This window comes from Neophocaena asiaeorientalis, unplaced genomic scaffold (assembly GCF_003031525.2).
Source record: "Neophocaena asiaeorientalis asiaeorientalis breed wild unplaced genomic scaffold, Neophocaena_asiaeorientalis_V1.1 scaffold180, whole genome shotgun sequence".
NCBI classification, from domain to species: domain Eukaryota; kingdom Metazoa; phylum Chordata; class Mammalia; order Artiodactyla; family Phocoenidae; genus Neophocaena; species Neophocaena asiaeorientalis.
In genome coordinates this window covers 1,029,729-1,045,969 of record NW_020173697.1, presented here as the reverse complement: position 1 = coordinate 1,045,969, position 16,241 = coordinate 1,029,729, and the positions used below count along the sequence as shown (strand labels likewise).

The 16,241-nt window shown below is 46.4% G+C and overlaps 2 long non-coding RNA genes across 3 annotated transcripts in view; one reads left to right on the top strand and one right to left on the bottom strand.

Moving 5' to 3' along the window:
• Positions 1 to 16,149, top strand: part of LOC112403170 (uncharacterized) — a 57,590-nt gene extending 41,441 nt beyond the window's left edge. The window contains exon 4 of the long non-coding RNA XR_003003858.1: positions 14,496 to 16,149. This is a non-coding gene — a long non-coding RNA (uncharacterized LOC112403170). The remainder of the gene's footprint in view (positions 1 to 14,495) is intronic.
• LOC112403168 (uncharacterized) overlaps positions 5,726 to 16,241 on the bottom strand; it is a 57,552-nt gene continuing 47,036 nt past the window's right edge. For both annotated transcript variants that reach the window (XR_003003856.1, XR_003003855.1), the window contains one exon: positions 5,726 to 14,328. This is a non-coding gene — a long non-coding RNA (uncharacterized LOC112403168). The remainder of the gene's footprint in view (positions 14,329 to 16,241) is intronic.

The following is a 16,241-nucleotide window of genomic DNA, read 5'->3' as shown; positions in this document are numbered from 1 at the left end:
GCCCCGCGCGCATCTGTGCAGTGGTGCGTGTGCGCACCAGGCCGCGTGCCGGGGCGCACAGGACACCTGGTGCCGGGCGGGACCGCCTCCTGCACAGGCTGCACGTGGAGGCCGAGCTGCTCCTAGGCTTGGATCCTCATGAATCACTCTTTGGCACTTTCCTCCCCAGCATGCCATGTGTTGGTTTTTTGTTTGTTTGTCTTTTTCCTTTTAATAACCATTTCTTTAAAACTGAAGTGTAGTTAATTTACAATGTTGTGTTAGTTTCAGGTGAACAGCAAAGTGGTTCAGTGATACATATATATGTATAATAATATAAATATATTACATATATATAATTTTTCAGATTCTTTTCCATTATAGCTTATTGCAAGATACTGACTGTACTTCCCTGTGCTATACAGTAGGTCCTTGTTGGTTATCTGTTCTGTATATAGTAGCGGGCACATCCTATGTGTTGGTTTTAACTGCCTCACTCATCTTAGCATCTCCAAAGACTGTGTGATCAGTTGGTGTCCCAGCCTGCTGCTGGCTCTCTTCTCCCCCTCTTCTGCTCCCACGTTTATCGCTCAGTAAATGATAAGGGATTCCTTCCGCGAGTCCAGGAAGACACGAAAGGCAGCTGTCTTTTGTGTTAACATCAACTCCGGCTCTCCTCACCATCTTCTTTCTACTTGTAGGCCCTCTGCCCACTTACTTTAGAAAAGAAGCAAACGTTACCTGAGCTTCCCAGACCATGCAGTCCTGTTCTTGAATAACAACCTTCCAGTGGTTTACTATGTAAGATACCCAGAGCAACACACACACACACACACACACACACACACAATGTGTGTCAAAACCAAACCGTTTGGCATCCTCTCCTTGTTTTTAATCAATGGCTGCTTCCCATCTAGTTTTCACCTTGTGGAACTCATGAGAAATCTGAAGTCGTCACCTCAGCTCCAGACTGAGTGTTCTGAGGAGTCCTAGAGGGCAGATGGGACAGGAATTGGAAGGCTGTTTCTCCATATCCTTGGATCCGGTCAGTATGCATCTTTTAGCCCGATGCTTGGTACATCACAGTGCACATCTGAAGTATCAGGTTAGGAAAGTACCGAGAGTGGTAGTTTTGAAGCTAACGAGAAGTACCTGCAGATTCCTTTCTCGTTCAGCTCGAGGATTTTCTAATCTCTTTCATTGTAGAAATCCTCTTGACTGAAGCGAGGCTTCTAATATTACCTCTTACGATGAGTGCTTTTCAGACCTCTTTGAAGGCATCCTAATAGTCGAGAACAAGAGAGAATTACCACAGAACAGGAGGGAAACGATACAGGACTTGTATCAACAGGGTTGGACAACAATCATGAAATTCCACATTTTTATCTAGAATCATCCTGGAATGATTAAGGCTGAGAAGACATGAGGAAGGCCAGGGGACCGTCCCGTTACAGCCTGTGGTGCCAGCGTCCAAACCAACCTGCACGTGCTGGTCACCTGTCTTTGGAGAGTGAGCCCCCAGATGCAGGGAGGCTGGAGAGAGCAGCGTCTGTGTCTCGTCTCCAGACATCTAGGGGAGAATTCGTGTCCTGGGGTGATGCTTTTGCCTTGCCTTTATTGATGACTTTCTCCTCTGAATTCTCACATTACTTTTTTTTTTAATTAATTTTTATTGGAGTATTGTTGCTTTACAATGTTGTTAGTTTCTGCTGTACACCAAAGTGAATGAGCTATATGTATACATATATCCCCTCCTTTTTAGATTTCCTTCCCATGTAGGTCACCATGGAGCATTGAGTAGAGTTCCCTGTGCTATACAGCAGGTTCTCATTAGTTATCTGTTTTATACACAGTAGTGTATATATGTCATTCCCAATCTCCTAATTCATCCCACCTCCCCTTCCCCCTTGGTGTCCATACGTTTGTTCTCTATGTCTGTGTCTCTGTTTCTGCTTTAATCTTCACGCATAGTTTATATGATCTGTGCAATGTGATGATACACCGTTAGCTTTCTCTCTGCGTTTCGAGGACAGAGTTTGTTTGTAGGGCCACACTGACTGGCAACAGTCATTGTGGGTGATCTGTCTCCATCTATCCCGCCCTAAGCATTCTCTGCATGAGAGGTCGGCAAATATTTTCTGTAAAAGGCCAGTGTGTTTGGTTTGAATGTTTGTGTCTCCCCAAAATTCAGATGTTGAAACTTGATGTCCAGGTGATGGTATTTGGAGATGAGAACTCTGGGAGGTGACTGGATCATGAGGGCAGAGCCCTCAGAAGGGGCATTGGGGCCCCCTCAGAGGGCTCCCTTGCCCCTTCTCCACGTGACACACAGCCAAAAGGTGGCCGTCTCTGAACCAGGATATGGGCTCTCTCCAGACACTGAATCTGCCAGCGCCTTGACCTCAGACTCCGCAGCCTGTAGAACTGTGAGAAAGAGATGTCTGTTGTTTACAAGCCTCCCAGTTTATGGTATCTTATTGAAACAACCCAGGGACTTCCCTGGTGGCACAGTGGTTAAGAATCCGCCTGCCAATGCAGGGCACACGGGTCCAATCCCTGGTCTGGGAAGATCCCACATGCCACGGAGCAACTAAGCCCGTGCGCCACAACTACTGAGCCTGCACTCTAGAGACCGCGTGCAGCAGCTGCTGAGCCTGTGTGCCACAACTGCTGAAGCCTGCACGCCTAGAGCCTCTGCTCTACAAGAGAAGCCACCACAATGAGAAGCCCACGCACCGCAACAAAGTGTAGCCCCCGCTCACCACAACTAGAGAAAGCCTGCGTGCAGCAACAAAGACCCAGTGCAGCCAAAAATAAATTAAAAAAAAAAAAGCAGCCCAAACAAACTAAGACAGCCAGACAGGACACATTTAGGCTTTGTGAAGCACATGGTCTCTGTTGTAACAGCTCTGCTCTGCGAGAAAGCAGCCAGACACAATCATATGTAAATGAGCAAGACTGTGTTACAGTAAAACTTTATTGACAAAACAGGCTGAGGGCCAGAAGCGGTCCTTGGCAATAGTTAGATGATTGCTGGTCTAAGTCAATGCCAGTTATCCCATTTCCCTTATTAGTGATCAGACCAGGCAGGCATGTGTGTGTATGACCTTATACTGGTCAGGAAACAGGAGAGGACATCTGGTGCAGGCCTCTGGAAAAGGCTTCCTTGATTCTAAGACCTTGCCCCTTATTTCCCTCTGGACCTTGCTGTTTTGGGAGCAGCCATCATACTCCCCGGCTGAGGATGGCCCAACACTGGAAGGAGGACAAGGCTGAGAGGAGCACAAAGAGGAGAGAGACCCTGACATTCTCACCCAAGCCCGCTCTGCTCTGGTCTCCAAACTATGCAGCTTAATCGATGTCCTTCTTGGCTAAGCCAGTTAGCCTTTCTGTGTGCAAGAAAGCATATTAATTGATACAGCTCTACCCCTAAAATGTTTAAAATGATGTTAAATTCATGTAAATCGAATCTGGCTTCTCCTTGGGGAAAAATTACATACTTCATACTACATTTCTGATAAAGAGCCCAGTGTCCAACTTCTTACAAAAATGGTAAAAAATGCCGTGTTGAGTCAAACATACATGGCGTGTTTCTAGAAAGTTGTTTTTACAGCGCGTATAACTGATGACTAGGGCAGAATACAGTGAGCCGCTTCAGATTCAAATTCTCACGAGTGTGTATCCCATGAAGTTCTCGTCTTACATCTTCATAATTCCTACATCTTAGTGCAGGAAATATAGTAAACACTCACTCAGGTCACAGAATCGACTGGAATTTTTAGGGAACATTTCACAAGACTCTTTGAGGAGAATTTGAAGGATATTTGGTCCACATGATAAATTTAAAGAGTGTAAAGGGGTCCAGGACCACTGACTTGGAAGTATACTTCATGAAACATGAAAATATGGGAAATACAATGTCAGGGGGTAAAAAGCAGAACACTGAAGTGGACACGCAGGGAGTCCAACTATGTAAAAAATATATGTGCACAGAAAAGGAATAGGATGAAACTATAATAATAATTTAGGTGATTTCAAGTTTTGTTTTCATAAAATTTCCAAGTTTTCTACAATAAAAAAGTTTTGCTTCTGTAATCGGGAAGAATAAAATTTCAGTACCGACCACAGAACACACATTTGCCTTATGACAGCGGCTGCCACCAAAAGAACATCATTCATTTTATAAGTTGTGTATAAAGATTTAATATGCCTGACTATAAGACAGTGAGATTTTTAAATAAAGGAACTCCAAAATCAAATGAATGTATTTCTTCCTGGTAGTTCCTTTAGGAGACGATATGCTTATTCAAATGATGTTTTTTGGAGCTCCTATGGAAGAACTGTCTGTGAAGAGTCAGCCACGGAAGAAATGGATCTCCTGTCTCTATCAAGGCATAGCATTCTCTCTCCTCCCTCCTCAGCCAGCTTCAGCTAATGGATTGTGTGCTTGTTGACACTGACCTTCAGCGCCATTGGGAAGGGCTGTGGGGTCATGTGCGCCCTCAGTCTCCATGTAAAAGCAGGTCTCTTTGTGGATTCCAAGATCCTTTAGGAGTTAGCATAGGTTTACTTGGCTGTACCCTATAAAGGTGAATTAAAAGAAAGTGAGGAATTAATTGCACTTCCCTTTTTTATTTTTAATTTTTGTTTATGGTTTTCTTTGCTGTGCAAAAACTTTTAAGTTTCATTAGGTCCCATTTGTTTATTTTTGTTTTTATTTCCATTTCTCTAGGAGGTGGGTCAAAAAGGATCTTGAAGTGTTCTGCCTCTGTTTTCCTCTAAGAGTTTGATAGGGTGTGGCCTTACATTTAGGTCTTTAATCCATTTTGAGTTCATTTTTGTGTATGGTGTTAGGGGGTGTTCTAATTTCATTCTTTGCACTTGCCTTTTTATCCCTACTCAGTACACAGCGCCATGCTGAGCACAAAGCAAAGGCTCAATTAATTGATGTTAATTGGGACATCTGTGAAACTCTGCGGAGTCATCTAGCTGGGGACTGGATTGTCTGTGTTGACATCACTCAGCTAAAGAGAAGCTGAGAGTTACCAGCTTGTTTAGACTCATAGATGATTCAGTTTTCCCAAGTAGCCTAAAACTCAGTCACTTACTGGGGTGACAAACTCTGCCCAGTTTGCCAAGGATATTTCTCATTTTAGCACCAAAACTCACTCATCTCAGGAACCCCCTCAGATGCAGGCTGACTGAGGTGGTTGGTCACTCTATCCACGGGTGACCCAACTTTATAATGATGCAACTTCCCTTCATTTTAGTCTGACCTGGCTTCTCCAGCCAAGCCATTCACCCAAGGCTGGATGGAGGCATCCAGTGGCCCAGCCATCTGACCTCTGCTGTGTGTTGTTGTCCTGCAGACAAACAAGCCAGAACAAAGGAATGAACTGCAAAGAGACAGGGCCCTACGCATATAATCTGGTTATAATTTTCCTGGGAGAGTTTGGGTTCCTGGTTTATCCATCCATTCTTTAGTTATGTATGTATGTATGTATGTATGTATGTATATATTTATGGCCGCATTGGGTTCCTGGCGTATCTGTCCACTCCTTATTTATTCATTTATTTATTTTTGGCTGCCTTGGGACTTCGTTGCTGCGTGCGAGCTTTCTTTAGCTGTAGTGAGCGGGGGCTACTCATCGTTGCAGTGCACAGGCTTCTCATTACGGTGGCTTCTCTTGTTGTGGAGCATGGACTCTAGGCATGCAGGCTTCAGTAGCTGTGGCACACGGGCTTAGTTGCTCCACGGCATGTGGGATCTTCCCCGACTGGGGCTCAAACCCATGTCCCTGGCATTGGCAGGTGGATTCTCAACCACTGCGCCACCAGGGAAGCCCCCGTCTCCTCCTTGTAAAGAACAACTGCCTCTCAGGTTGGCTCATCACTTCTGTTTTGCCTGCGACATACAGAAAGGCAAACCAACCAGCCCAGCATGACCCCGCTCAGAACAAAGTTTTCTGCCAGGTTTTCACATGCTGGAAAACTTGTGTCCCTCGGAAAGAAACCCCAGCAAAATGAAGCCTAATTTTTATTTATTTTTGCATTCAGAGAGAAATGGCGATGTCTTCCATGTCCTAGACACATCTTAATTTGTGGTTTTTTTCTTATTTGACTCTCTTAATAGGAGGAGAGTATGCCAGGGCTGATTTATGGGTCTCCAGTGGTGCCGGGCATCATTTCACATGTGCACAGCTGCTCCACAGTAGTTTAACTTGGCGGATAGTATTAAACCCTGGAATTGTGTCATCTATTTGTACACGCGTACAATAGCCTCCTTGTGCAGGTTCTTCAAGAATCCTTGCAGGCATGGTTGAGACTGGGTGTTTACGGAGTCTCACAGAGTGATTTATTCTGTTGGAAGGCTTTCAGCGTTTCCAGAATGAAGGATGAGATAGCATTTTGTGCTATCGATTAAGTTCCCTGGGGAATTAGAGTTGGGCTAACGTGGACGCCTCAAGCCCACGGTGGGAACTCCCGTTTCAGTGGTCGTCCAGGCGATGTGGGACATGTGACTGCTGACAGCAGGCTGGCTTTCATTCTGACATGTCGCAGGGAAGCAGCTAAAAGTGGGGGGCGGGGTGATCTAATGCAAGTCGCCGCGGGCGTAAATAACTTGAGAAGCTCTGTTGACAGCAGAAAGTCCGGCCTCCGCAGTAGTTAACAAGGCTATCTTCAGATTCAAAGGGCCCTGACATTTGTCACAGTTGTCCTTTGTAGTCAAGGGTGCTACTGCGGACACCGTGTTTATCCCTGCAGCCGAGTGTGGCTGAAAATACCCGTGTGTGACAGATGATAAGACCTTTCTGCGGAGGGGGACAGGGCGGACGTGAGAGCCTGGCTAGGGTTTGTGTGCGGGCCTCCCAGCACACAGCTTGGCGTGTCACAGAGCATCTTGTCTCCATCTGCAGTGACCTGGCCGCTCTGGCCTCGGCCCCTCGGCTCCAGCGGCCCGCAAGTGTCTCCATTCTTGAGCGACTTTCCCTGGGTCTTGCTTGCTGTCTCTCTTGCCCGCACAGGGCAGGTAGGCTGGTGCCAGACTCCTACACCCCGGCTCGGGGGAGAAGGCCTTTGAGGTGCGCTGGGTCCCTCGACACTTTTGTCGATGGGTGATTTTATTTTGCTACTTCAGCACTGAGTGTTTTCAACTGGAAAGACCTTTGAGGCTGAAAGGACTTTCCGCCCTTTCTCGGTGTCACCTGTCTTAGGACAGGGAAAGGCAGAGGCAGTGCTTTGGGCTCAGGTGTGCCTCTCCGTCGGTGGACTAGGTGGACACTTACACAGCTTGTTGCCTTAAAAAATGTTACCTCATCAGCCTATTCTCAAAATCCTTTTTTAAGGCTAGAAATTCCTAAAGGCTCATCTTGGAAGTCTAATAATGGGTTCACAAGCCAGCAACAGGGCTCAGAAAGCCTTCCTGCTTGGGTCTTGCTGGGGGCAGCAGTTAAGGTCAGGCCCGGGCGGTGCTGGTGGCCTCAGCCCATGGCCAGCACTGCGTGACTGCTTATTACTTCGCCTCTTTGGCAAATAAAAATCTTTTTACCCGTGGGTTCAAGATGGGGCTTAGGAAAGAGAATAAAAGGGCTTCTTGGTGATGCCTTAGCCTTAAAATCTTCTATGGGAGGAACTGCCAATTGTCTTGAACAGGGAAACCCCAAGAATCTTACGAGCTCCTTAACCACTGAGTGAATCGCCTTATCAGACCTTCTTCTAGAAGAGTCTGGTGCATAAGGAAGTTGTGATGAGGACGACTGAGAGATGAGAGTGTGGTGCCTGAGACCAACCCTGGGCACTGGACTTCCCCGGGAGGGAGAGATGACCTGAGCCTCCATGAGCAGCTAAGGGACACTGGTGTCCAAGAACAGACATCTTCTCGGGAGGGAGAGGGGGTCTGGAATTGGGAGGCAGGGGAACTGAGCACAGCCTTTGTCTGCTTCACAGTTCTGCCCCTTTGGTTTGAGGTCATCCAGTAGAGTTCCATCCCACACAAGTCTTGAAGTTGTTTCTCCAAGGAACATCTCTGAATCAGCTTTCATCTCTTCTTGACCCTCTAAGGACACTGGGAGGGAGGCCCAGAGTCCCCAAGGCTTCGGCACATGTAGCAATGGTCTCTGATCTTGTAGATATTGTTTTTTTATTTGTTTGTTTTTTGAGAAACTAGGCGGAATGGGATTGAAAGTAACAAGCATCTAGTATGTTCTGTCATTCCCATTTTATAGATGAGGAAACTGAAGTTCAGTTATGGGACCAGGATTACGTGAAAGCGACTAGCAAAGCTGGGATCTAAACGTAGGCCACCTACCAGAGGTGAGCAGGTTGACAAGTTAGCCCAACTCAGAGAGCCCCCTGCACCTGACATCTGTGCTCCATCTCAGAACTGTGGGCTTCTCTCTACAGTCCTGACTGAGAACTTCACCAGGAAGACAGCAGGTTCTCCTCATGGTGTTTGAGAAACCACTGACTAAAGAATGAGCCTCGCCTGTATCCCTGATGATCTTTTAAAATAGTGAATAGTAACACTGCTATAATGGTGAACATTGAAATGCCACCATCTGCCCTTGGTCTTTCAGAAGGTACCAGGCAAATCTTGCTGTTCTGAGACCGATATCTAAATTCTTTTAATTAACTCATTTATTGACCAGGGGATTTTTTCAGAATCTAACGCCTGTGGCTGGTGATTTGTTATGTAAATCAATATTGAAACATCTCTGGTCAATAACGTTTGGGTAACAAAAGACGTATTAATAAGTCTCTGGTCAATATTAATAAACCTTATTTGGTTTGATGAGTTAAAGCAATACCCTTAGCCTCCACTGTGTATGTTGGAAAGAGGGCAGAAGGAAATAGTTTCTCTGAGATAACTCTCCAAAGAAGATCCTAATAGGTTTGGGTTGATAGACATCCAAGAAGTTACAGATGATAGGGGTTGACACCCTTCCAAAATTAATATATGCCCAGTAGGCTAAGTCCATGGTTTCCTTCCTTTTCCATTGGATTTCTAAATGTCAGAAGTCCCCATCTTCATGGTCTGTGACGTGATGGGGCCCTTCTAGTTACAGAGCTCTTCCTCATGAATTGCTCTGTGAAACCTCAAAGACTGTGCTTCATTCCTTTTCTGTCAGGTGGGGACACAGAGACAGAACGCCCATGCATTCCTGACGGCAGCACAACTGGTACACCACGGAGCTGGGGCTAGAATCTAGACCATGAGTGCTTTTAGCATTGCCCCGCCGTGTTCCCTCTCCACATTCCACAGAAGGGTTTATTAAGGATCGCATTTTGCATAAGGCAGCCGATGGTAGCAATGGTCACCTGAAGCCAAGGTCCCAGGCTGTGGAGCTGGTAGGGCTGGGGCGTCTCTTGCCTTGGCTTGGGGTTGGCCCAAGGGATTAAAATCACTAGGGTACAAGAGGAAGGATGCCAAGGTTGGAAGCCGGGCCCAGCCTGAATTGGGCTGTGCTGGCGGCATGCGAAGTTACGAAGCATTTTCAAAGTACCTATGACATTTTATTTTAGGTAGTAAAATCTTTACGTTCAAGCTGTTAGAAAATATTTGAAACAAGCCATTCCTAAATATGTTTATGTAAGTATTCCTAAGACACACTACACACATGTGTAAGTCAGACTAAGTTCTTCATAAAATAGAATTGAATTCAGTTGTTTAAAATGGGTTTGCTGTTGGGTTGCATGGAGACATGTACGTGGTTTGATCGTAGCCCTCACTTTTCAATGTTTTGAGTGTCAAAAGGACATAGGATGGCACCTTTCTTAGGAAGTGTGATTTATAATATACTCCACACTCAGTGAAAATTGAGTTTGTGTACTAGTTAGGATTAGGTTGCTAGAAGATCCAAAATAACAGTGGCTTAAAGAAAATAGTTTCTTTTTCTCTCATGAAACGAAGCCAGGAGTCAGTTCACAGATGGTTTGGTGGCTTCATGGTATCAGGGGCTCATGCTCCTCCTGTCTTGTTACTCACTATGCATGAATTCTATTTCCAAATTCACCTCATGGGCCAACATGGCTGCTGGAGTGCCAACAATTACATCTGCAATCCAGGCAGTAGGAAGAAAAAAGGAGTGAAAATGAGGGAACGCTCTCTTCCACTTCCACTATGTCTCCTCGGCTAGAACTCTGTGATATGGCAGATCTGGCTACAAAGCAGACTGAGAAATGTATGATTTTAGCTAGCCATGATGTTCTCAGCTAAAACAATAATTAGGATTATTTTACAAGGAAAAAAAAAGGAAGAATGAATATTGAGTGGCAATTAGGAATCTCTGCCACAGCTTGGTTATGGAACCTGTTCCCTTCATCTTGTTCCCTAGGCTCCCCACACTTGCTCCTTGCCCATCCCCTCTTGCACACGTGCAATTAACAAACGACCCTATTGCTTGAGCGACGCAGAGCCATGCAGGACAGAAGAGATCATTATGGGTGGAAACTGAGTCAAAGTAGGGAGCTTCTCGCTATGATTATTTGCCTTTATTATCAATATCATTTATTTCATCATCAAAAAACCTTACTGTGCACTAGGATGTGTAGGGGAAAACATCAGAGGTGTTAGGAAATATAATACAGGATTCCTGTCTCTACCCTTGACTTTCTTATTTGGGGGAGATGAGACTCCCAGAGTAAGGTCCCGTCAAGAGCTGTGAAAGGGCTGAGATTTTCCCCCACTTGCAAGTGAGGAGCTAGCCCACCAGTGTCCTGGGTGCTGGCAGGAGACACAGGACCCTGGGTCAGAGATAAAGGACTTAAATTATATCAGTAGTCTGGGTGCCAGTCTTTTCTTGTGCTAGTTCCCCAGTTCCTGCAGGGTGACTCAGGTGGCCACATGGTGACTGCACAGCAGCGGGTGGCATTACAGGAGAGGAACCTGGAGCCCAAGGCAGGCAAGGCTTGTACGATGGGAAGCACGGCTGCCACCCCTTCTCCAGAGGGAACCTCCATCTCCGAGGTTCCAGGCTGTCCACCGTGTAAGCATCCTTGTAAAGACGGTCCATCCAGAATAGAGGTGTCAGCGTCTCCGCCTGCAAGATGTCAGACACCGGAGAGGCCCTTGGAGAACTGTCTCCCGCCCGACATGACAGCGCACGCCAAGCGTGGCACCAGGACAGAAGCACCCCGGTCCCCTGTGAGTGAGCAGAGTGCGCTGGGGGCTGCGCAGTCGGGGGCCTGGAAGGGAGGGCGAGGCTGGACCAAGAGCGGGGAGAGGGCTCCACCCCCCATGCAGGTGCGCAGACATGGTACGAGGCGTTCGTAGACCTACCGAAGAGCAGTTTGGTGGAAGGGAGAGTGTTATAGGAAAGCCGTGGGGTCTGGACGTCCCGGGAGGGCCTGGGATGCCTGAGGAACTTCCCACAGTGAGGAGGAGGGTCGGTTATGGTGCCGCCAGCGACACGGCTGGGGATGGCCGGAGCGGAGGAGACAGGAGGCGAGGCAGGGACAGGTCTGGGCATCAAGTTATGGGTACGCGAGCGCTTCCCACATGGCAGGGCAGCGCACCCGTATTTATTGTTTCGCTTCCTTTACTATGGAGCAGGCAGGAAAGCTTGCAGGGAACTTCATGTCTGTAAGGATAAGGGGGTAGCACCATTGATAGACCCATTACCTCAAGTGGCATTTCCTGAGTTTCTCACGAGGGCATCACCCAGGTGTTCAGTGCTGGATCCTCTCGTGTATTTTAGGATCAGGCCCTTCCCTGCAGGTATCAGTGTCAGGTTCTAAAGGACCCCGGGGGCCCTTACTGCCCAGGATAAGGGAGGGCTTTGGTGTGGGGCGGATAGATAGAAATACCTGTGTCGTACCTGGGTGACCAGTCATGATAGCAGCTCTGAAAGTGAGAAAACTAGTGTAAAGGACACATCCCCAGGGCAACCCGGATACTAACAGGCAAGTGGCTTCAACAGAGGAGCCCCTGACAAAGAAGATGCTGGACATCCCTGTCCTTAACCCTCAGACTGGAGACGGAAATTCTTCATGTCCTCGAGTGGCTTCCTACTCTTCTCACAGAACAGTCTTGGCCCCTTGACCTGGTGTGAGGAGCAGCAGCACCTCCACAGTGAGTGAAGTGCCCCCGACTCAGCTTGGCTTCCGCCATCCACCATGGAAGGCTTGGGCAGACCGCTGTGGAAACCAACTCCTAAATATTTTAAACAGAGACCATGGCTGACAGGAGTCAAACTTTCTGTATTAATGGAGGATTAAAACCTCAGCTATTTCCAGTAATTTATTATGCACCCGCTTATAAACACATTGCACTGGTCATGGAATGTATACGTGTAGCAGGCCCTCCAGAGATGGATGAAGAACACTTAAAGGGCATCAAGGGCACACAGGTTCCAGCATGGAAGCACAGTCACAGTTGGCAACCTTTGCACGGGAAGTCCCCTGACCGTTGGTGACCTGTGTCCTGTGGGCCACTGTCTGGGAACCACTGCACGTGGCAAAGGAGCAAGCCCTCTGGCCTTACTCAGACCCATCATTACACTGTCCCCAGAAGTGACCAATGTCAGCCTTCAAGGGCTCATGTTGCGAAAGGCAATCATCTGTCTCGTGAGAAAAGCCATCAAAGTGCCAAATTATTGATCACCACACCCAGTGTGCTGTGTCTGACTGTGGGCACCACACCTCAGGGGCAACATTAGCCCCAAACGTGACACATGCAGGGCAGAAGCGTTCAGACCAGAAGGGGACACAAACCATGCGACGCTGGGACAAAGGAACAGGATTCACATGGATAGAAGGGGTGGGGGGGCACGCTTGCTGTCCGAATGCTCTGGAGGTCATGGAGAGAAAGGTTTTCCCAGGGTGGGGGTGGAAACCAATGGTAAAGGCTGGTTGCCGGGAGCACAGATTTATGCTAAAAAACCCGGGGGTGTGGGGGGAGTACTTCCTAAAAGAGTTCGTGAGAATGGGCTGAGCTCTCTGTCACTGGAGATGCTCAGTCCTTGGCTGCATGGCCATGCTGGAAGAACACTGCAGAAAAACTCCAGCGTCGGATAACTGAAGGAAGGGACTAAGTTGTTTCCCCCGCAGGACCTTGTGATGCCATGCATGGGGGACTTGAATCTGAAGTTGGGGTGTGTGGGGGGGGTCTTGTAATAGGGAAGAATAAATCTGACTCCATATTGGATCTATTTCTTTAGCTCCAACCTTTGTGCCCAGTTGCCTCTGCTTAGTCATGCTGGCTCTGCACCTTTTGTAAAAGAATGTTGCCTATGGCTTGAAATATACAGGATAGCCTGACCTTGACCTGACCGGAACAGAGAATAACAGAAACCTTGCCTACAGGGACAGCTACAAGAAGAAAGGATCTGACACCAAGAAGTTTGCAACAATTCACACACCCCCTCACCTTGCCTTTAAAAAGGGCTTTGCTGAAAGCTTCTCTGGAGTTTGGCCTTTTTAAGGCATGAGCCACCTGTCTCCTTGCCTGGCCCCACAATTAACCTCTGCTTCAAACTCTAATGTTTCAGTATTGTTCGGTCTCACTCTGTTATTAGGCACAGACTTGCGTTCGGTAACAATTATGGTGAGCCAGCCAGGAATCTGTGCCTGTGGCGGGTGGACCCCGGCCAGGGACAGCCCCTTCCCAAGTTCCCAGCAGCTGCTGGAGCTCATTTTGCACCTGGGAACTGTGAGGGACTCTCCCTGAGAGGTGTCAGCTGCCCCAGTGCACAAGGCCATTTGGAGCAGAGAAACGTCCAGAGCTGTGGTCCACATTTGGTGTCACTTGGGGGTAAGTTGCTCCATCTTGCACAGGCTGGGAATTCTCTCCACTCCATTTGGGTTACTTCCTTTGTAGGAAGTGAGACACTCTGGGTCTATTCTCTTTTGAGAGCTAAGCCAGTCTGTTTAGAGACCTCCATCTGGGAGTAGAAATGGAATTTTAGACTACACCTCCACTGATTTTCTGTGTGACCGTAGTTTGTGTTTGTGTGTGTATTGTTTTGGGGTGAGCCACTCCAGCTTGTGCCTTTGTTAGTGGGACCATTCGTTTGTTTTTTGTATGTGTGTGTATCAGTATGCACTGGTCAGTTGAGACGTCTTCAGTAACAGGGCTTGCGTGTGACGGCACCAGGGTATCCTTCCCTATTGTGTTGGGTTTTGCCTGTGGTCGAGCATTGGTTGGGAATTTCCTTTTGCAATGAATGGCTATCTCCCTTTTTGGCGCTGGGGAACTGTGATTGAAAGACCATTTTGCATTGCATTTGTTTGCTTTATTAATATTAGATAACACCAGCCATGAATAATTATGTATGGATAATCAGAGCTCTGTTCCATCTTGTAGTCCCCCTAGCATGTATTTTGCAAAACTGGGAGATCTTCAGTATGCTCCTAGAAAGAGAGAGAAAGAAGATTTTTTTTTAACATTTCACCACCACTACATTCTTTAGACTCTGGACTAAATTAATTAAGATGAAACTCTCTTAAAATTCCAAAACTGGTTCTTTTTGCATATGCAGTTAAGAGAAAGCTGGCTTGATAAAATACCTTTTTTTCAGAATTCTGACCCCAAGAGAACGAAAATATTCTGAGGAGCAAGCTTGAAGGTAACTAAGTAAATTCAACCTATTCCAACTGTTATTTTTGGTTTGCATTTGCCAGGTGAATTGCCATGACACGTGTGGTAATAATTCCTTATCTTTACATTTGCATGTTGTTTGCTGTTAAAAAGTAGGATCCTTGTTTGAAAAAGTTGAGGAAATTGTTGGACTTCACCCTTTTGTTTTTGTTATGCAGGAATTAGATTTTGTTCTGTGTGTATGTTTACATTTGTCTTGCATATATGTTTGCTGGCTATGAGATCTATCTGGATGTGTGTGTTTCATTATGATTAGGTGTCTTTGGATAGTATTGCTGAGGTTAACTTGTAAATGAGCTCTATCTAATAGGCTTAAAAGTAAATGCTTACAAATTAAATACTTACTACTATTTAGAAAACAGGCCAAAATGAACTTCAGGTCCTCATGATCTGGGAAATATTCAGTATGGAATTGATATGTGGTATTGAAGCTAGCTTAAGCTTGTTGGTTTGACTAATACAGACATGTCTTTTAGAAAATTCAAACTACTTAGGATAAACCTTATAACCAGCAATAGAAATTTCTAGAAAGAGTTTCCTAAAAATAAGTATAAATTGTGAGAGATGCCTTTAACATTACTTACTTAGGATGCTTTTAAATGCTTGTAATAGAAAACACAACTAAAACTATCTTAAACAATTACGACTAATTCCTAATGGTTCCAGCATAGATTCCGTCAGTGAATCAGTGACATCAAGGATCCAGGTTCTTGCCATATTTTCCTCTGCCATTCTTACATGTCAGTTTTGTCCTTGGATTTGTTCCCTCCTGATCCTAAGACAGCTTCCACGGCACCAGTCCTCATCCAACAATGACCAGATTCAGGAAAGTATGAACCTTTTGTCCCTTTCAAGAGCAAAGGAAACCCAAAAGTTCCCTTATTTGCCTTCACAGTTCTTAAGCAAGGTTGCACCTGTATTAAATCAAATATTGCCAAGAAGAAAAGGAATTACACCAGGATTGCCTTAACCTAATCCTCATTCACCCACTGGGGCTAAGGAGGGGCCAGTGAAAATCATGGGCCTAATAACTGAACAGTATTGGGGTTCTCTTGGCAAGGAAGTATGAAGGCAGTTGTTGGTGTGGTCAGTACAGACGTGTCTTTTATTGTGCCTGGCTTTACTGAGGGTGAATGGGTTTATGTTGTTTCTGTTGCACAGTTCGTCAACAGAAAAAACAATTAGCTTGGTATGATGAAATTCTTATAAGTAAATTAGACGCAAATAGGATGAGAGCTTTTGGGTGATCTCTTTGGAAATGGCTATGATTCGGGAATGTCTGCTTAAGGGTGGTCCCTCCGGATATTTGGTAACTTAAATTTTAGAGTTGTGCTAGTTTGGGTTGGATGATGGGGGATTACTGAATAGCTAGGTCATTCCCAGGCAGGGTACTGAAACATTAAGTACTGAATATAGAAGCTAAAGGTGTCTGGGACTATGTTTGGTGCCACACTGAGATATTTTCTATAAAAAGCAGATGTTTTAAAAAATTATTATTGGGCTTCCCTGGTGGCCAGTGGTTGAGAGTCCGCCTGCCGATGCAGGGGACACGGGTTCGTGCCCCGGTCCGGGAAGATCCCACATGCAGCGGAGCGGCTGGGCCCGTGAGCCATGGCTGGTGAGCCTGCGCGTCTGGAGCCTGTGCTCCGCAGTGGGCGAGGCCACA